A 22,150-nucleotide genomic window follows, 5' to 3' on the forward strand; every position below is an offset into this window, starting at 1 on the left:
CGCACCAAACGGAAAAACAACAAATTGTGTATCCACAAGCACTCGAATAAATAAAATGAATTAAAACACCATTCATCCGATCGCCATGAAACTTTGGGAAGTTGTTGAGTACACTCCCGCAAAGGTTTCTGCCATAATTTGTTTTTAAATATCGGCCCCCCCAGGGCCCTCATAATCTTTCGAATACTGATGTACGCACAAAACGGAAAATCAAAACATAGTGTATCCACAAGCACTCGAATAAATAAATAGAATTAAAACACCATTCATCCGATCGCCAGGAAACTTTGGGAAGTTGTTGAGTCCACTCCCGCAAAGGTTTCTGGCATGAAAGTTTTTTAAATATCGGCCCCCCAGGGCCCTCATAATCTTTCGAATACTGATGTACGCACCAGACGGAAAAACAAAAAATCGTGTATCCACAAGCACTCGAATAAATAAATAGAATTAAAACGACACTTTGAAATGATTTCCATATTAAAATGAATAAGTTTCAATAAAAATGACACAATGTAAATTGAATGTTATCATGACGAGTTTCCTTGAATTTCCTTTTTTCGGAGATCGCAGCAAGGCTCGACGGGTAAGCTAGTGGAATTATAAATATTTGTTCCAGAAATGTGAAAGCCCGTGGGACACAACACTGTATGCTCTGTACTGTTTCCTTGCAACCAGAAGAATCTCATTCAGGGGCATCTATAGCACTCACCATGCCCTACATAGAATAGAAACGTCATTCTTTCAAAGAAAATGTTATCATGTTTTTATCCTCCTAGGCGCAGGCAGCGCTCAAAGTTTAATTTCTAAAATCAAAATAATGACCTTTATCAGATGTTTATTGGGAAGCTCCACTATTATATTCAAAACTTTACCGAGTCTCAACAGACATGTTCGTGACTATCTTGCCTTCTTCAGCCCAACGAAAATATAACTGTTCACAAATACATGACCAGGATCGGTCTGAGACAGACAATATGCCTTGGCACCAAAATAAAATTGGTTCCCATTAGCGAATCAGGTAGTAAAAAAAAGTGACCAACATCAGCGAATTAGGGCAGGTTTTAACCTGTAAAGACGCTATATGGATGTTTTGCAAGGTATGGGAGACTGGATGCATTTGTGATTGCTGCAGGCAATGTTTGTGGTAATATCAGGGAAATCAACAGTAAAAGATTCCCACCGCTCCATAAAGCAGGCCCACAAATAGCCAAAAAAGGGCTTACACACTGACCTGTCAGATCAGCACTTCTGAATTGCCAGATTGCTCTACAGGCCAGTCCGATCCTGTACATGATCTTATTACCACTGCAAATATTTATATCACTGCATCTGTGTCATGTATCCAGTGCTGGGAGTAGCACAAGGTGATTCCTGCCTCGGCAGGTACAAAATGTGTTTCCCCTCAAACCTTGTTGCTCTACTCATTACCTAGTTGCTGCACTAGTCACCTTACTCTTTATATGTGTCATCTCCACACACAAATAGCTTCACTTTTGCAACACAAGCACACAAATGCGCAGTCAACCTTATCGCAAACACATCATTGCCATTCTCTGCTTCTGGCTTAGGAGACTTACTGAGAGGTATTCATGGCATTATTTCCACCATATTTTTTTCAAGGGGTTCCGCTCGCAGCAGTTGGGAGATTGCTGTTGCTTTACTTTGGGACTCTCTGCCATAACGGACCGAGACTGCGAGGAGCAGCAGCCCTAGAACCATACACAGCTGGGTCCTCTTCCTGCCCTCCTCTCGCCGCCTGAAACGGAAAACTGAAAACTGGTCACGGCCCCCGCTCCACGGGAGCCGCTCGTAGCAGTTGGGAGATTGCTGTTGCTTTACTTTGGGACTCTCTGCAATAACGGACCGGGACTGCGAGGACCAGCAGCCCTAGAACCATACACAGCTGGGTCCTCTTCCTGCCCTCCTCACGCCCAGTGTATATAACCACGCCTATTTCCCAAATCGTGGGACGCGTGTGGGCACGCGCCGGGCCAAGGGCGGGCCTGTTTAAGCCCGTTGGCTCTCCCCTTCACATTGCGCTGCCTGAGGCTACAGCGCCTCTTGGAGCCTTCCTACTTCCTCCTGCCAGACTCGGCACTTTTGGACCTCGCAGGACCCGCTGCGCGGGTCCCGCATCGCCCCCTGACACAGGCGTCAGCTGGAGAGAACACCAGGGGTGCTCTGTTAGTTACCGGCAGGGCTGCGAGCATTTGCAGGGACTCCAAGGACCAGGAGTCCCTGCGCGCCCTTGGGACCAGCTGGGCTGCTCTCCCTGCCGGCCCCGCCCGCCCGCTCCTGTATTAAAAATTGCCTGCACCTGGGATTGAGTGCTCTCCCCTTCACATCGCGCTGCCTGAGGCTACAGCGCCTCTTGGAGACTTCCTACTTCCTCCTGCCAGACTCAGCACTTTTGGACCTCGCAGGACCCGCTGCGCGGGTCCCGCATCGCCCCCTGACACAGGCGTCAGCTGGAGAGAACACCAGGGGTGCTCTGTTAGTTACCGGCAGGGCTGCGAGCATTTGCAGGGACTCCAAGGACCAGGAGTCCCTGCGCGCCCTTGGGACCAGCTGGGCTGCTCTCCCTGCCGGCCCCGCCCGCCCGCTCCTGTATTAAAAATTGCCTGCACCTGGGATTGAGTGCTCTCCCCTTCACATCGCGCTGCCTGAGGCTACAGCGCCTCTTGGAGACTTCCTACTTCCTCCTGCCAGACTCGGCACTTTTGGACCTCGCAGGACCCGCTGCGCGGGTCCCGCATCGCCCCCTGACACAGGCGTCAGCTGGAGAGAACACCAGGGGTGCTCTGTTAGTTACCGGCAGGGCTGCGAGCATTTGCAGGGACTCCAAGGACCAGGAGTCCCTGCGCGCCCTTGGGACCAGCTGGGCTGCTCTCCCTGCCGGCCCCGCCCGCCCGCTCCTGTATTAAAAATTGCCTGCACCTGGGATTGAGTGCTCTCCCCTTCACATCGCGCTGCCTGAGGCTACAGCGCCTCTTGGAGCCTTCCTACTTCCTCCTGCCAGACTCGGCACTTTTGGACCTCGCAGGACCCGCTGCGCGGGTCCCGCATCGCCCCCTGACACAGGCGTCAGCTGGAGAGAACACCAGGGGTGCTCTGTTAGTTACCGGCAGGGCTGCGAGCATCTGCAGGGACTCCAAGGACCAGGAGTCCCTGCGCGCCCTTGGGACCAGCTGGGCTGCTCTCCCTGCCGGCCCCGCCCACCCGCTAGACTACCTATATTTAAAGAAGGCGTAGACCCCGCTGCGCGGGAGCGCGCGGGAGGGCGCCGGGAGAAGCCCGGGACAAGGGCGGGACCATCTAAGGCCATCTTAGGCCAGAAGAGGCCGGGACGGGCCACCCCCCCTGGCCGTGCAATTAATAGAAGTAAAAGTACTTTTGTCAAGACATTTCCAGTTCCTGCAAGTGCCTGTTGTTACTCACATCATGTCTTTTAAGGGGGGCCGAAAAACTTCTACTTTGACTAGGGACATGGCTAAGGGGACGATGGTCCACTATTTAATCAAGACTTCACCACCTATTGTCCAACAACCTGCAAGAACAGACCGAGTACGATTGTCTATTGACCGTCCCAATAGTGATTTCACCCCCCCACAGTCAGCTGCCGCATCACAAAATCTATCATTTCTGGAGGAACTTAACAGCGTATGTAAAACCAAGTATGCTGCTGTTACTTCGACATCTGAGCACATTAATGCATCCTTTTGCCCTACAGTTATCTCAAGCCCCCACTCCAATACATTATCTTCACCTTATGGAAATCTCCTGGGTACTTCCCTCTGTCCACCTGAATTAGGTAACACGAACCCTAAAATGACTCTCCCGGACTGTTTTGGTAAAAGACAACGACCAGTGGATAAACATACAGGTAGCCAAGCAAAGCAGAAAAATCTGTCTGCACCCCCAACTTCACCAACCCTGTTGGACCAGTTACAATCTATGATTAACTCTGTGATACAACCTCTGATAGACAGAATGAACAATTTTGGAGATAGGATTGCGGTAATGGAGGAAATAACCAAGTCAAACTCGCTACTCCTAAAAAGCATGGTAGGCCCCAATCACTTACAGCCCTTATGTGACACAGTAGTGCCTTTAACAGCTCCCCTAAATATTATTAATCAACCCCGACAGGTTGTCCCAGGTATGTTAACATCATCCACCGAGAAAGTTCCCGCCAAACCAATAACAGCACACAGTAGCTCCCTTGCAACGAGGCGGAACAAAGTAACTATACCATCCAAAGGGCCACGTCCCAATACAGGGAATATGCCATGTAAATCAAATCACATCCATTTACCACCGGAGGCCGCCCCGTTTGTTTGTGTCCTTTCTGGCGTGCCTGAGCTCACAAATGGTAAAACTGAAAATCAACAGGAGCTAAGAAATAAGGCACTGTTTTGGCTAACAAAGAATAGACCCTTGCCCCCTGACATCGATGGTAGAATACAATGCGTTAGAAGGGTGGGATGGCTTGGTCCACTTCGAAAAGAGAGATCTGGCGATCTGGTGTTGATAAAGTTTATAAATAGCAATGTTGTCCCATACCTCCAGACTTGGAAATCACAGATAGGAGATGGACCTATACACACCTGGGGACTATCTGATTTTTATCCCAGAGAATCACTCCACTCCCATATAAGATCAATGAAGAGAGTAACTGTTGGTTGGGCTGAAACGGCTCCGGGGTGAGGGGTATTAATATTCAGACTCTGACTTGATACACTATTGATTTGGTACCTGACCTTTCTTAAAGATTTTATGCTAAAATGTTACTTACTGTAATATGAATTGAAATGTAATGGTGTATATTTTGCTATGTGCTTTTATGATTTTATATTTAAATCGAATAAAGCTTAACTACTACTACAAAGCCCGTTGTAGCCTGAAGGAGAACGGACCGGGCCAGCCCTCTAACGCCTGTGCTGCACACGTAAAGACATTCTGTATTGTGTAAGTACTTGCACAAATTTTTCTTTTTAAATTTGTATTAGGGTAATGGCGGGGCAAGAAAGTAGGAGCAAAAAAACTACAACGGGAGGTCACGCTGTTGGGACCCTGGACAATTTTATTTTGAGGGCGAACTCACTACTGGATCACGAAATAACCCTGTTTGAGCGCCGGATCTCCCAAGATTTTGCCCTGGCGAAAAGATGATCGCTGGGCCATCTTGCGAAGGCTCGTACACCAGAACACCATTCCCTACCACCGGTTAGGGATGCACAGGATACTAGCGTAAGCAGTGAGATCATCCAGGAACTGGGAAGATCCTCTTCAAATGTGGAAACACAGTCACTGTTAGTAGCTGAGAACAATATATCAACGACCCTCGAACTTAATCAGAGAGTAGATGGACTGGATGATCCTACTATCCGCCAGCTACGAGGGAGAATGGAAGGGGCTTTACCTAAAAGGAAGCGTGGGGGCGCAGCTACTTGTGGCAGAAAGCCTAAAATTGGCAAATGCTCTGAGAATATTGCTGTAGCGGCCCCAAAGACCGCAAATAATGCAAAGGCTATAGTTAGCCTGACAGCTTAACTCTCATCGTCCCCGGCAACAGCGCATACCCAAGAGGGGACAAATATAGTTTCCACATCACTGCCAGAAGAGGACTCCCTCTTGGCCAAACTGGGCCTCCTTCTGCATACATCACTGCAACCATTGGAACTGAGACTTTCACGGATAGAGCACCAATTGATTAACTTTGAAAAAGCCACTTTAATGGCTATGGATCAAGCAAAGTCCAATACTGTGATTTCTGCTCAATCACTAGATATTAATGGACAGGGGGGTCTTATGCCACAAAACCATGTAGTGTTTCCTGATTTGCCCTCTGCACATGTGTCAGGCCCAACCCAGCCGGTTCCTGTTGTTCAACCGGCTAGCTTGCTCTCTCAGGCCAATCATGCGAACACCAGTATGTCGATTCAGAGTCGACAACGACATACACCAAGTACACCAATTAGAATTGATTTGCCTCCAGATTCGAGCCCATATGTTGTGGTCCTAGCCAGGGTAGCTGAACACCTTAACACCAGAGAGGAATCCCACCTGTCCCTAAAAAACAAAGTTATAGATTGGTTGAGCAGAAATAGACTGCTCCCGGCCTATATCTGCAGTGAAATTCTGCTAGTGCGAAGGGTGGCCTGGGTCGTGCACAGGGCAAAGAATATCAAGGGAGACTGTTTGCTGGTTAATTTTAGAGATACTCGTACGGTATCTCACATATGTGGTTGGGAGCTGTCTGATTCTGGGTAGTACAATCCCTGCCATTGTCGTACTTTTATCCCCCTGGCCCCTCCCGTCCAAGGCCAGCTATTGATCTGAGCTGGAAGACGGTGCGGTCTGGTGCAGGGGCTGGTTACAACAGGGACAGGTATGGAGCTGACCATGTACCATCTGACATATGTACCCAAAATAGATATAGCTGTTTGGACGCAGTTGATTGACTGGTGCACAAAGAGGTGGATCTTATTGGGCCAACTAGAGGGAGTATGATGGGAGAACAACGCAATGGGACAAGAGGGAATTGCTCAAACATTTCTAGTAACAAAAGAGTAGGAGAAAATATGCTGAAGATAGCTCCCCTAGCCTCCCATAGTATCCATCTAACCCCTATTTCAATCAATTCCGAACTTGTGCTAAATATACCATCTAAGCACCTGCTAAATAAATCAGTGGTAGGTAGACCATCCAGCACCGTGCCAGCTGCCACAGGATCTCCACCAGGTGGCCAGAGCGAGCAGACCGTGAGTACGGAGTCAGGGAGGAAGGCTGGCACAATCAAGATACTGTCATGGAATGTGGCTGGTCTCCCAAACAAAATGGCTTGTCCTGACTGGGGCTCCTTTGTAGATGGTAATGATGTGTGTCTCTTTCAAGAGACATGGTCTCGCGAAGAGCAGTCCCGGGGGGGGTTTGCTTCATTCCATGTGCCAGCACTCTGGGGGGGCTAACCGTGTGGGTTGGTTCCCATCTGGGATGTACTGCCACGCCAATAGCAACATATTCCAACGATGTTCAATGTGTGGTACTCACATGGCCTAATGACTTGAAGCTTGCCCTTATTAATGTTTATTCCCGCCCTGTGAGCCTAACCAGTGAGTCTAGGACTATAGAAGAACTGTCTGACTTCTTGCACACTCTCCCGAGTGATACTCATCTGTTGGTCGAGGGTGATCTGAACTGTCACTTTGAGCCCCTAGAGGGCTTGAAGGACGATGTCCTAGAAGCAGAAGATGACTATTGGTCCATACCCTTGACCCAGGCCCCATCCCCTAGAGCTTGGTCCCCTCTAACCATACAGATCACGGTTCTGACATTAAACCATTCTTTACGAGCCTGTAATGGTCGTACTCCCTCCGATAGTCCAGCTAAGTGTACTTTCAATAAACCTGGCCAGTCGTCACGCCTGGACTATATCCTGGCAGAAACACGGTTATGGCCATTAGTCGTAGATTTACATGTAGTTACACGAGCAGAGAGCGATCATAACCCCTTAATACTGAAGCTTGGCCCGCTAAGTATTAGCACGAGCAGCATCTCGGGCTCTGGGGATCCTTCTGTTCGACTTATTCTTACTAATGATAGGCGTAGAGTCAGATGGAACACATTTGTGGACCATCCGGAAGAACTTTTTAAACTCTATAGCAGGATTGTCCCCTTATTCATTGAGGTTGATGTGCTAATTACGCAACCAGTACCCCCTGATTATTTCACTAAAATCCAGGCTCTCCATTTGGACTTGGTATCCAACCTGGCGGAGGTATTCGATCCCCAGCGAACAATGAAGAGTACAGGGGCTAGGCTGCACTCATGGTGCAACGCAGCTTGTAGGATGGCGAAGCTTGAACTGACACAGGCCATAAAAGAGAACATCGATAAATCTGAAATTAAAGCCAAGGGAACACATTATAAAGGGTTGATAAAATGTGTGAAGGAGGAGTGGGACTATGAGAAGTGGGCTAACTTATCCATTGCGTTAAGATATAAAGATTCCCGGGAATTCTGGTCAATAATTACCATGGCTCGGGAGCTCTAAAATCGGCCATTGAATTAAACATAGCACCTGAAGCCTGGGAAAATCACTTTTGGGCTTTGTACCAAAGTGTGGACCAGCTAGATCCTCAGGAATCTATAATGGTACACCCAGCTTTTAATCAACATCAAGAGCGAGAGGCTGATTTTACGTTCACCGAAGTATGCAGTGCAATTTCCAAATTGGCCTTGGGTAAAGCCCCAGGTCTTGACAAACTCCCGGGCGATCTCTTTAGGCAGGAACCAAGGACATGGGGGCCTGATTTCCTTATCCTTTTCAATGCGGTCTTGGGAGACATGGCAGTGCCCTATACTTGGTTGGGCGCAGAGATAGTCCCCATTTCAAAGAGGGTTCTCCTCTGCTCCCAGCCAACTACAGGCCCATCAGCCTCATAGATGTGTCCCAGAAGATCTTTGCCAGGTTAATTCTGGAAAGACTGCAGGGCTGGATGGAGGAACACATAATCCTTAGCCAATACCAAGCGGGGTTTAGAAAGAACACCTCCACTATGGACGAAATCTTTCGGTTATCATTATTGTTTTGGAAAACAGTGAATATAGAGGGTGGCAGACTCTATATGGTGTTCGTCAACCTTCGCTTGGCTTTTGACTTAGTTCCACGGACGAAATTGTGGATTGTTCTTCTTAAATTAGGTATACCAGTCCCACTTCTGACTATACTGATGAGGCTCCATGAGGCGAATTTTGCCCAAGTCAGATGTGGGAAAAATGGTGTATTGTCGTCGAGATTTCCCGTTGGCAGGGGGTAAGGCAGGGCTGTGTGCTCTCACCGACCCTGTTTTGCCTCTTTGTCAACGGGGTAATCTCGCACTTGAATGGACTACAGAATAATGATGCCCCAAAGTTGGCTGGTAACAGGGTGTCCGCCATTATGTTTGCTGACGACACCCTCTTGCTTTCTAAGTCCCCAATGGGGATCCAGCGTATATTGGACGGATTTGAGGAATTTTGTAGAGGTAGGGGCTTGGAGATCAACTCGCTCAAAGCGAAGTTTATGATTTTCAACCCCCCGGTAACAACCCGCTTAAATCCAAGATTAGGCACATTTAGCCTCTAAAGGGTCTCGACTTTTGATTATTTGGGGGTCACCTTTAACGAGAACCCGACGTGGGGCCCTCAGCAAATCAAGTCTCAATTAAAAGTGTCCCAACTTGCTGGTGGTATTCTGAAATTATCTAATACTTCCTCTAATAAACTGGTTGCTCCACCCTTAGAGGTTTGTAAGACGCAAGCTAGGGGGGCGATCATCTATGGTGGGGAACTCTGGGGATATTCATGTAGGACTGAAATGATAAGGACAGAAAACAAGTTTATAAGACAATTCTTGGCCCTACCATCTAGCACTCCTCTCCTGCCTTTAAGGCTTGATCTGCGGCTTAGGCCCATTAATGAGGTGCTAGCGCTCAAACCTTTAAGGTTTTGGCGCAGGCTCTGGGTGACACCGGAGCTCATGAATTATAGGCAGGCACTTGCAGAATTATTGACTCTTCCTGGGGTAGGGAAAATTCCATGGCTTAGATTTATAAAAAATGAATGTTCAAGGTTAGGATTACATGTACTATGTTCTGACCCAGAGAAAGGTTCTTCAATGATCACCCGAAAAAACCTTACGAGGATTCCCTATGAAACCAAACATACTGCGGCTTTGACTAACTCCAAAGTCGGCACCTTAACTGCTTCTTTTTTAACTGTTAAAGATTTTTATTTCTTTGAAGAATTCATAGATGGAATTTACCCTGTCTTTTTTTTTTTATTAATAATTTTTTTATTCATCATCATCAAGAATACGCAGAAGTACAAGTTACAGAGAGAGAGAAAAGGAAAATAAAAGGGAAAAATTAAGATATTATAGCCCTTATCAATATTCTCAAATCCAATAATTTCCGACATAAAAGAAAGAGCGATATCCGCGGTTACAATAGAAAAATGTGTCCTTGAATAATATAATACAATCAGTAAACATTCCATTCATAATCAGTCTCATTATTTAATGCCTGATTTACATCTCTCCTAGACTCTGCTTCCATTCTGAAACTGGAGCCCATATCCTTCTCCCGGCTTCTTTTCTTTTCCTTCCCCTTTTTTCATATAGGGCTTTCTGTAGTATATATGTAGCCAATACCCGGAGATCCATTGTTGCAATGTTGGCGGATTTGGGTCTTTCCAAAGAGTAGCAATACATAATCGGCTGAGAGTCATTGCTAGATACAAAAATTTGTGATGCATCACATCCGATCCCCCCTTTGTCACCCCTAAGATCATTATTTCATCTGTTAGAGTTATATGCATCCCCAGAGAGTTAGCAAAGAATTGCTCGAATGACTGTTTATATGTATCTAAAACGGGGCATGAAGCAAACATATGTATGGTATCCGCATGAGGGGATTGACATCTTGGACATAATACCCCACTAGTCCCCCCCCACTGAGCTATTTTGTGGGGTGTATGATACAATTCAAAAAAGGTTTTGTATTGTTGGGTTTGTAAATTTGCTACTCTCAACACCGAGTTTAGCAGTATAAGTGATTTCTCCGGTTTGCTCCCTGATAGATTTAGTTTATTTCTCCATTTATCAAACCTGTTAATACAATCGTCTTCTTTATGTTTGCAAATTTCACCATACAGCTGTGAGATGGAGCATCCAGTTTCATCTCTTAAATATTCCATAAGATCTATTCTTTGGAAGTTAATTCCCCCCCCCTTGCTTCTTTACTAAAACAGACCTAACTTGCAGATATTTGAAGAAGTCTCTGCTCCCCAAATTATATGGCCGTTGTATATGTTCGAATGTCATTAAGCCAGCTGCCCCTATAAGATCCCCTAACATTTTAACCCCTGATAGATCCCAGCCCTTCATCACTGAATCGTGAAAGATCACGGGAAATGAGGAGTTTCTATATAGAGGTGTATAATAATTCATCCTCCCTATCTTTAATTTCTTCCTGATCCCAGACCATACTGACATGGCCGCCCCTAGGGTCTTAAACCATACTTTCTTATAATAACTTCTTTCATCATATGATAAAAGCCACCTGTCAGAATCATTAACTAATAGTTCATATACATCTGGGACCCCTTCTCTACCTCTCCATTCGTCCATAACATTTCCGCCTAGCATCTCTGTAATGTATTGCAAGACTGTAGCCCAATAATAGATTTTAAAGTCGGGTAGTGCTAGCCCTCCACGTTCTCTCGGCAGAGACAAGAATTTTTGGCCTCGGCGTGTTTTGCCTTTATCGAAGAAATAGATAGATATCTCGAAAGTGTAACACTAGAGAAACTAACTGCGGAGGATAGGGAAGCTTTGGAGATCGTTTTTGACAGGGGGGAAATGCAGAGAGCGATTCAAAGCTTACCAGTAGGAAAAGCGGTAGGTCCAGACTCTATCCCATTGGAATTCTACAAAAAGTTTTTACCCGAAATAGAGGAGGATTGGTATAATCTTATAGCTAATATACAAAGCGGTGCGACACCCCCGGAATCCTGGGGGGAGGCAACTATGGTGGTATTTCTGAAAAAGGATAAACCCCCAACTAGTCTCGGATCTTATAGACCAATCAGTCTAATGAACAGTGACGCAAAAAATTTCTCAAAACTGTTGGCTAATAGGCTCGGAAATTTAATTGGAAAAGTTGTCTCTCCTCGGCAACACGGGTTTATCGCCGGCAGAGGCACAGCAGAACATATTAGAAGAGTACTTACTTTATTCGATGGAACTGCTGCCTCTCGAGACCCTATGGCGTTAGTATTACTAGACACAGAGAAAGCATTCGATAGGGTCTCGTGGGGGTTCCTCTGGGCAGTTATGAAAAAGTTAAATCTTGGGGAAGGCTATGTGAGAGCTGTGAGTGCATTATACCATAATCCGAGAATAAGGTTGAGAATTATTGGGGAGATGAGTGGTATGAAATTTACCCTGTCTTAGCGAGAAAATTGTATATCCAGTGGAGATACGGTGTTTTACCCTTGCGAGCTTTGACTAACAGGTGGTCTTCAGTAGCTGTGGAAAAATGCCCTGGGTGTAACTGTGACAGGGAAAATGATCTGCACGTTCTATTCTTCTGTCCAGCTTATTGTAAGCCAAGGAAGTACTGGTTAGTACCCCTCTGCAATAATTTGGGTTTTATTCATTGCATGCATGCTTTTAGAGTTTTTTAAAACAGACACAACTAGATTAATTGTTTTTGCTGTGTCGCAATTTTTGGTAGCAATGTGGCGCAAGCGAAGGTTCCTGATGAACGCAATTTCGACATGAACTGGACTGCGAATTAGTTGGATTGTTTTATATTGGTAATAACTTTTGCTTGTTACACTGGATTGTTTTATACTTAGAATAATTTTTGCCCGCCACTTTGTACCTTTTTAGAAACTTGATAATCTCCTCTTTTCTTGCTGTACTGACTTGAAACTGTTCATCATGAATTACTGTATGTATATGTTGTGTATCTTTTATGGAATAGTGCCGAAATAAAGATTGTTATGATGATATTTCCACCAAATTTGTCAATCCAGTTGTTAAATCACATTAAATCTACTGGGATTCAACTAGCACAGCTCTACAGTTGTCCCCCAGAATAACCCTATTTAACAGGTTGTACCTAAAACACCCTACACATGCATATGCTTATCTTCTGGCAATGAGCAGCAGGGCTCATAAAGGTAATAAGAAGCTACATGAGCTTGGAAGGTGTTACAGAACCTGGAAAGTTGTTGCAGAAATTAAAGATTGGCTGCAGGGGTTGAAGAATGGCTGCAGGAGCAAAGGTGATGCTGAACTTCTTGTGAAGTTACCAAATAATCTGTAAACTTGCAAGGGGAGTTGACAAGGCTCAGCAGGAGCTGGAAAGGAAACAGAGAATAAACAAGGACCAGTGAAAGTTTTGAAAATTTGATGAATGAGTAACCACGTATAAAAGTATAACATTAAGAATTTTATCAGAAACAACAATTACTTTATGGAACAGATAGGGATGAAACGAAAATGTGCATTTCCTGCACATGATGGCATTCAAGTAGAATTCTGGGTCCAGGAGAATAGTAGAAAGGCAGACTCTACTCATTCATCACACTCCGGTTTTTAGAGACCCAGAAGAGTTGTTGAAACAGTTGGAGAGCCACCAACTGCCCCATTTTGCTACTCTAAGGGACATATCTCATCACAAAAGGTAGCGCAGGGCGACGCAAAACCTATAACGAGATTTACCAAGTCAGCAAGGTCACCTTGTGTGGGCGTGCATGGCCTAATATATCTGGAGTAATGCATAACAGTGCAAATAGCTGCCTTGCATTGTTCTTGCCCAGGGAGGAATTCCATGGGTGGGGTCAGTGCTAAAAGTGAGGGTCTCAAAAGGGGCATGGCCATGAAGCAAATAGGTCTCCTGTAAAGGGGTGTGGCATCTACAATGAAGGGAGAGGCCTAACAGAGGGCACTGAAATCCTGTGTTGCACAGACTCAAAAATAGTTATTTTACAATATCATAAGTAACAATATATTTAAATGTATGCAGAGACATTTTCTGAGGCATTAGGAAGTCTGAAAAGGATTGTTTAGGGAAAATAATGTTTTTTTAAACAACTGACAGTCTGTGAGCTACTTACTACTGGCTTCCTAGTTTCAAATTCTGCATACTAAATCCCAAAGGATGTTGACAATGAGCCCCCAGGATGCAAGGCAGCCATAGAGACAAAGCTTGTGATAGCAGAGTGTGAGAGGGTAGGAATGGTTATGCATTTGTACTGACATAGTCTCATTGCTTTGTGTTTCAGTGACGAAGGATGTTAGAGCCAAGAGTTTATCACTGTGAAAGAGTGCAATTTACTTGAACTAAAAAATACAAAAAACACTCAACAGAACTTTGCATCAGATGTAGTGAGTGCTCAATCACAGTAACTGTGGAAAACGAAAGGTTGGCACAGAATGCTTTATTTTCCATTTGACATCACTCCTTTGGTCTAATCAGCTGAAAGTGTGCCATCAGCATTCAGCAGCTAATCATTGCCTCAGTGTTGCATATAGAGCCTGCTCTCTGCCCACCACCCCTCTTGCCCCCAGCAGAATTGTGATGTGCACTTTCAGAGTGATCATAGCTTGTGATTGTGGCTGTGTACATGACAAAAACAGCCTCCTCGAAGTTCCATTAAAGGCCGGGGCAGGGTTGGACTTCACCATGGTCATATATGTTTCATGGTGATGGAAAGATGAAAAATAGGCAGCCTGATATGTACCCGTCTCAGCACCAGGATTTAAGAACTGCTGGTGCTGAGCACCGAAAGGACCCTGCCCACTTAAAGCCCAGGGTGGAGTGCGGCTGTTCTCAAGCACCCACCCATGGATTCTGAAACATTCCCAGATTAACCAATACTGGTAGACAGTGGGAATGCATCTGAATGTTACTACTTCTCAGGGGAGACTGAAAGAGGACAAATATCTTTATTTCTCCTCGTTGTTTCCTCTTCCTAAGTGTGCAGCACATGTAAAAAGAGGAAAAAGCTATAAAAGACTGATACTAAGCAGGAAGGTGTCCCCTCCAGCACAAAAAGAATTGTGCCCAAAACTATCTTTATTGTGGTTTTAAAAGATACAAACGATAGTTGTAATAGGCATAAAAGGTATTTTACAGGCAGTATGAATTAACCTGCAATAAGACCAAGTAAACAAACCCAACATCCCCCATCCCACTCTGCTCTTGTACAAGTCTTCCCCGTCAGTAAAATGCACATCATTACATAAGCAGAGCACCAGTTAATAAATATTTAAATGTTTTACAAACTTGAAGGGAAGCTGAGGAAGGTGGAAATGGTTTCAGGATAGAGTTAAATATATGCATAAAGGGGGAAACTGGCAAGCCAACAGATATGTACTCTAAATATTGAAAGTGGAATGGATGTGTCGTGTTAGAACTGGCTTAAGGACTTAATTTGTGTGGGTCTCCCCCTGACTCCAAGTCTTCTCCTCAAGTGATAAATGGATTCGACTTTGAGTGTTGGAGAGTAATACAGCATCCAATTATAGATGGGCAGTAAGCAACAAAGGGGATCTTTAATCCCAGGGTCCCAAGATAGATCACAAGCAACACAGGTTTCATTCCCAAAGTCTATGAAGTCACAAGACAAAGGCACCGCAACCGGTGATTCCCAAACGCTTGATCAGAGACACAAAGAACTTTGACCACAGGATACTGGAGGCACGCTGTAAATCTGACCTCCCCCCCTCGCATATAATTAAGGTCTGTGACCTCAATGATTATTACTTAGTGACTATATCAACCATTCTGGATGACCTTGTCCCACTAAAACTAAAAAAGAATACAAATCAAAGACAGAAACCCCAGGTTCACTGGATCCCTCAACATGGAGAGGAGATCCCTCCGGCAATCTGAAAGAATTTGGGTACAGCACCCCTCTGCTGCGCATCTAAAACTTCTCCGCCAGGTGAGAAACGCCTACAACAAGAACATCCTCAATTCAAAAAAGAATACTTCAGTTCGGAACTGGGGAATGCCAAGAATAGACCCCGCAAGCTCTTTGAACTGGTCAAACATCAATCAAATAAACTGGCTAAAACCACAAAAGAAACTCCTAAGTCTCTAATATCATCTGATAAATTCTCCTCTTTCTTCGCTGATAACATCTCAGCCTTAGGAAATGAACTCAGTGCAGCTACATATTCTCAACCCCTTCCTGACCTGCCCCCTCTGTCCACGCTACCACCACTGGCCTCACCTAAAAATCAAGCACGCTGGACCGACTTCAAGAACTATGATGAAGACTCCGTCTCTAAAATCCTCTCTACCTTAAACCCGATCAATCACTTGAATGACCCACTACCATCCAACTGCCTCGCTGCTGCCATCTAATCCATTGTTCCTAGCTGGACTGCAATAATCAATGCCGCTCTCCAGCAGGGATCGATTCCGGACTCTCTGAAAGCCAGCCAAGTCCTCCCCATTAAAAAAAAAAACATTGCTGGTTCCAGCCTCCCCAGACAACTTCAGAGCTATCTCCAATATTCCTCTGCTAGCCAAAGTGTTAGAGAAGTGTGTTCAACAGCAACTAAGTCAACACATCAACAAGAGTGGTTAAGTGTGCAGAGTTCGAAAGGCATCAAAAACGAAGTCAGCAAAACAGGGGGATTGAAGGCAAAATGTTAAGGAGAAAATCACACCAAGGATGTCAGGTCCAATACTTACCGTATATATTGAAGTGGTGACCCCTTGACAAAGCCAATAGGCATGTCTTCGATATGAGTGTGGTGACTGTGAGGATTTGGGTGTATTATATGATATGGCTGTGAGCCTTAATGTGGAATAAATTAGCAAAACCTCTCTCTTTGTCCAGTCGGGTTTATTTGCAAACCTTAAACTCAACCCTGGGTAGCTGTGGCTTTGAGCAGCAAGGCTTAACAAAGGAACTTAGTATAAAGCATTTAACAGCACAAACAACAGAATAAGAAAGCCACACAACCAGAAAGCGAAAAACAATCATTCATAAAGCCAGAGCATATTTTCATGAATGTTTAAAGTCCTTGATCATCGAAATCCACTAGAGGGTTCCAGAGATATGGATTTTTAAAACATTAAATAACTTTTGATCCGACTGCAAACAAGCATTAGCCAACCAAAACTTTGCAAACTTTTAAATAGTTTTAAACTGTTAGTTTGGCAACTCCTGCCTGACTCGAGTGACCAAATCCAACAGGGCGAAGGTCTAGGAGTCCAGTAGAGTTACTCTGGACAGTTACATGTCCACCAGATCCTTTTACAGTCCACTTCCAGCCTTTAGGAAATGTCAACCATAGATGACAATGGAGTAGTTCTGATGCTGCTGAGGCAGGCAGAAAAGTCGGTCAATGGGAGGTGACTCCTTGGTCCATGGGTAAGGTGGGGCAACTTTGGCCACAGAACCCGGGGTCTTGCGACGTCCTATTTGCAACAGTAGTTGCCAACAGCAGCTGGTCTATCATACTCACAGTACATCGGCCAGGGGAGATCTATTGGTGGGGGCTAGACTTAGATAGGACTCCCGGGTCCAACAGACTTGGGTGCAACATTTGGCTACCCCAGATTTATCCTTGGATGTGTCCGGCAGTGACCAGCAGTGGTTCTAGCAAAGTAGCTACTGCTTTGCTAGTTTGGGCTTCTTTTGCTCTTGTGTACCTGCAGCTGGTTCCAGGAGATCAGACGACTGATCCTTCTAGTCACTGCTTCGATCTGGGGCAAGGAATCAACCTTTCCCCAAGCTAGGAGTTCTAGGCACATTCCAGACTTCACTAGCCTAAAGGGTAGCAAATGCAGTCCTTCTGACAGTGCACCCTCTTATTGTGTAGCTTCAAGGTCAGCATCGCAGTCCTTCTTTGGTCCTTTCTCCAAATCCAACATGTGCTGAAGTTTAGGCTGTCAGGGGTACCCATTTTATCCTGAAAAATGACAAATGCGGTCACCAGCCAATGGGCTAGTAGATCCCCTCCTCTTTGGTGACAACGTGCTGGTGATATGTGGCATTTGGCAATCCCATAGTGCAATATTATCGCCACTCTCAAGATGTCTGAGTGCTACCTTGACTGTGAGGAGCTTGGTAGCCCACCCCAGAGGTGTAGCTACCTAAGGGCTAAACGTCCACAGGAAAACTGGTTTGGGGGTGGGTTTTCCTTCTCTGGCCTTGTCTCCAAGTTGTCTACATGAAGAAAACTCAGCCTGCTTGGGAGTGTTGGCACTAGCGGCACTTCAAAGGAGGCTTCCCCTTTGAAGCTCCCCTTTTGGACCAACACCCCAAGCTGGCCTTCCTTTAAGACTAGGTCACACTTATGCCTTTGCTCCTAAGCCTGGGAGTCATTCACACATTTCCCTAGGTGGTCAGAAAGCTGTCTGTGTGTCAGGACTTTTGTGAGGCCACTGGACTAGCTGAAGCACAGAGTGACAACTTTCTAAACATTTTTTTATTTTAATAGTCACATTAATTTTGACTTGGCATCAAGTCGAATTTATTACCACAATTAATTTGGTACCTTACAATACCGAGTTAGGTAGCCCCATTCAGAAGCCAATGGGGCTACTAACTTTTCCTCAGCAAAACAACAACTTTAAGGGGTTTGCTGCTAAGACATAAATACGCCTACATGCCTTCCTTAACAATGTACAGCTCCCTACCATAGGGCTCGAAAGGAGTTCCTTAGGGGAGTCTTACATATATTATTAAGGGAATTGGTGGCGTTGCCATTAGTTTAGATGGCAAAATCGAACTGGCAGTGTGGCAACTGCCTTTCCAGTCTGCAGTGGTGACAGGGTGGCATAAACAGTGCTACAGCCCTAGGTGGACACTCTTCGTTACCTGCCCTTGGTATCCTGGGTACCATATACTAGGGTCTTATAAGTAAGACAGTACTGCCAATTTGGGACATCCAATTTGACATACCTTTTGTAATGGGCCAGAACACTGGCACTGAGGTCTGGACAGTAGGCCTCAGTGCCCTCTCAAAGTCGAAACACCAGCAGCTAGTAGTCCAAATGGGGGCAAAAAGTAGGGGGGCTTCAAAAAGCCAGTTTCTCACAGTGACCCCTACTTCAGTTAAAGTGGCACCCATTATATTGTGATGTTCTATCTGATATAGGGGGTATGATAATTTTGCGGGTCAGAACCCCCTAGGACTGCTGTCTGAGAGAGTATCTATAACTGGGTGCTTGGTTCCCTGTGAGGTGACTATTGTGGACCTCACATTCTACACAACTAATAACCCCCATTTCTTACATGGGTTGTCAACAGTTGCTCTATGTTTAAAGTGGAGTATCTTACAGATTATTATGCAAACCTCCTATGAGTATGTAATGTACGAGGTGTAAAATATGCATGCTCACCATTTTGTACAGATGTGCAGTTACATTTTTGGTTTAAGGTGCATTCTCTGCAGCATGACCTTGCCAATTTTATGACTTTCTGCAGAATATATGAGTATATGAGCCGTTTATTTTTCAGGGGATTATTAAGGGCTTGTATATTCATGTCATGTGGGATAATGTTTTAATACTGTTTAGCGGATACTCCATCTTTAGACCGAAGTGAAGTGTGTATTAGGGTGCATCTGAAGCCAATCTATGCACACGTAGAGCATTTGTTTTGTAACAAACATTTAAAACATAGAAATTCCCCGGAGCCCTCCCACTCTGATCTCCTCAACTTATCCCCTGCCCATATCATGTTCAATTTTTTGACAACATCTAAGGCAGTGAAATGAAGTACACTTAATGGGGCGTGTCTTTAACTGCCCCCACCCTCACTAAATAGAAATTATGTACGTCTCCCTGTAATCTAAATTTGTCGAGTTGTTTATTAGTTTGATGGAAGGATTGCATATTCAATTACTGTAGGTTAATTATTGTCTATTCAGGGGATTAAAACTCTGTAGATGTTTTCACAAGTGATCTATCGGTACACAGTGTATGAAGACACATTTCACCTCACATTAACATGATGAGGAGTCAGTAACATTATTAAAAGTTAATCTGCCTTTAACACACGTAGGGGCAGATTTATGTTAACTGGCGCATCCCCAGGGATGCGCCAGTTAATGTGCGCCACAGCTCCGCCACCCATGGTGCGCTGCATTTACAATGCGGCGCACCATGGGGCAAAAACGGCACAGATGCGTGACGCATCTGTGCCGTTAAGGTGGCGCATTGCTGGAGTTGCGTCGCAAGCGCGACGCAGCTCCAGCAAGGCTCGGGGGTGCCCCATCTTTGCAATGCTGCGTCAAGACCTATGCCTGCTTCAAGCAGGCGCACGGTTTTGATGCAGCATTGGCCTGAAAGTGATTGAGTGAAATCTTATAGATTTCACTCAGCCACTTTTGCGAGGCGCACCTGCCCCGGAACGCCCACCCTGCGCCAGAACGCCCACAAGCGGCGCAGGGCTTTACAACGTGACGCATCTGCCTAGATGCGTCACGTTGTAAATCGGTCGTAGGGATGCGCCACATTTATGCCGCCTTGCGTGACGCAACAGCGGCGTAAACGTGGCGCAAGGGCCTCATAAATCTGCCCCGTAGACTCTAATTAATCAAAAACGTTTTTTAAAAAGTTTGGCTCATAGCAAAATTATGGCAATTGTTAGATTAAAGTTGATAGTACCTTGGGAAAAATGACTCAAAAATGAGCGTCTGCACAAGTAGATAATAATCTATATATATAAAACGAAAGTATGTCTGTCTGTCTGTTTGTCCTTTATGCATTACTACACCATTCATCCGATCGCCATGAAACTTTGGGAAGTTGTTGAGTACACTCCAGCGAAGGTTTCTGGCATAAAAATGTTTTAAATAACGGCCCCCCAGGGCCCTCATAATCTTTCGAATACTGATGTACGCACCAAACGTAAAAACAACAAATCGTGTATCCACAAGCACTCGAATAAATAAATAGAATTAAAACACCATTCATCCGATCGCCATGAAACTTTGGGAGGTTGTTGAGTACACTCACCCAAAGGTTTCTGCTATAATTTGTTTTCAAATATCGGCCCCCCAGGGCCCTCATAATCTTTCGAATACTGATGTACGCACAAGACGGAAAAACAAAACATAGTGTATCCACAAGCACTCGAATAAATGAATAGAATTAAAACATCATTCATCTGATCGCCAGGAAACTTTGGGAAGTTGTTGAGTACACTCCCGCAAAGGTTTCTGGCATAAAAGTTTTTTAAATATCGGCCCCCAGGGCCCTCATAATCTTTCGAATACTGATGTACGCACCAGACGGAAAAACAAAAAATCGTGTATCCACAAGCACTCGAATAAATAAATAGAATTAAAATGACACTTTGAAATGTTTTCCATATTAAAATGAATAAGTTTCAATAAAAATGACACAATGTAAATTGAATGTTATCATGACGAGTTTCCTTGAATTTCCTTTCTTCGGAGATAGCAGCAAGGCGCGACGGGTAAGCTGGTAGAATTATAAATATTTGTTCCAGAAATGTGAAAGCCCGTGGGACACAACACTGTATGCTCTGTACTGTTTCCTTGCAACCAGAAGAATCTCATTCAGGGGCATCTATAGCACTCACCATGCCCTATATAGAATAGAAACGTCATTCTTTCAAAGAAAATGTTATCATGATTTTATCCTCCTAGGCTCAAGCAGCGCTCAAAGTTTAATTTCTAAAATCAAAATAATGACCTTTATCAGATGTTTATTGGGAAGCTCCACTGTTATATTCAAAACTGTACCGAGTCTCAACAGACATGTTCGTGACTATCTTGCCTTCTTCAGCCCTACGAAAATATAACTGTTCACAAATACATGACCAGGATCGGTCTGAGACAGACAATATGCCTTGGCACCAAAATAAAATTGGTTCCATTAGCGAATCAGATAGTAAAAAAAGTGACCAACTTCGGCGAATTAGGGCAGGTTTTAACCTGTAAAGACGCTATATGGATGTTTTGCGAGGTATGGGAGACTGGATGCATTTGTGATTGCTGCAGGCAATGTTTGTGGTAATATCAGGGAAATTACAGTAAAAGATTCCCACCGGTCCATAAAGCAGGCCCACAAATAGCCAAAAAAGGGTCCACACACTGACCTGTCAGATCAGCGCTTCTGAATTGCCAGATTGCTCTACAGGCCAGTCCGATCCTGCACATGATCTTATTACCACTGCAAATATGTATATCACTGCATCTGTGTCATGTATCCAGTGCTGGGAGTAGCACAGGGTGACTCCTGCCTCAGCAGGTACAAAATGTGTTTCCCCTCAAACCTTGTTGCTCTACTCATTACCTAGTTGCTGCACTCACTACTCACCTTACTCTGTATATGTGTCTTCTCCACACACAAATAGCTTCACTTTTGCAAAACAAGCACACAAATGCGCAGTCAACCTTATCGCAAACACATCATTGCCATTCTCTGCTTCTGGCTTTGGAGACTTACTGAGTGGCATTCATGGCATTATTTCCACCATATTTGTCAATCCAGTTGTTAAGTCACATTAAATCTACTGGGATTCAACTAGCACAGCTCTACAGTTGTCCCTCAGAAAAACCCTATTTAACAGGTTGTACCAAAAACACCGTACACAT

Source organism: Lissotriton helveticus, chromosome 6 (genome assembly GCF_964261635.1).
Source record: "Lissotriton helveticus chromosome 6, aLisHel1.1, whole genome shotgun sequence".
NCBI classification, from domain to species: domain Eukaryota; kingdom Metazoa; phylum Chordata; class Amphibia; order Caudata; family Salamandridae; genus Lissotriton; species Lissotriton helveticus.